A 430-nucleotide genomic window follows, 5' to 3' on the forward strand; every position below is an offset into this window, starting at 1 on the left:
CTAATATCAATTAATGACCTGCATGCTTTTTCTTTACCCTGACTCATTCCTTGCTGGTAGGATCAATCTTTTCAGTATTTGGATTCTGGTTCAATGAGCCAGAAAAGTAACTTTGTAGTATCAGAATGTCATCCAACTGTATATTTACTTTATTGTAAATAATGGTGAACAGTGGTCAATAAATAGTTTTATATTCCTTTATGTCATTGTCCGGTTTACTTTGTAATAAGGACTGGAAACATCTACACAGAGTTTATCCTTTGTTTTGTTTTTGAGTCAAGGGCTCTTTGTATTGATGCTCTCCTTGAACATTCATCCTCTCTCAGCTTCCCAAGTGCTAGGAATGGTTTCTGGTTCATTTTAAAATAACCTCACATCTCAGGTTAGGCTTAACTTCTGTGTTGTTGTTGGTTTGTTTTGGTGGGGTTTT

This window comes from Mus pahari, chromosome 2 (genome assembly GCF_900095145.1).
Source record: "Mus pahari chromosome 2, PAHARI_EIJ_v1.1, whole genome shotgun sequence".
Taxonomy (NCBI): Eukaryota; Metazoa; Chordata; class Mammalia; order Rodentia; family Muridae; genus Mus; species Mus pahari.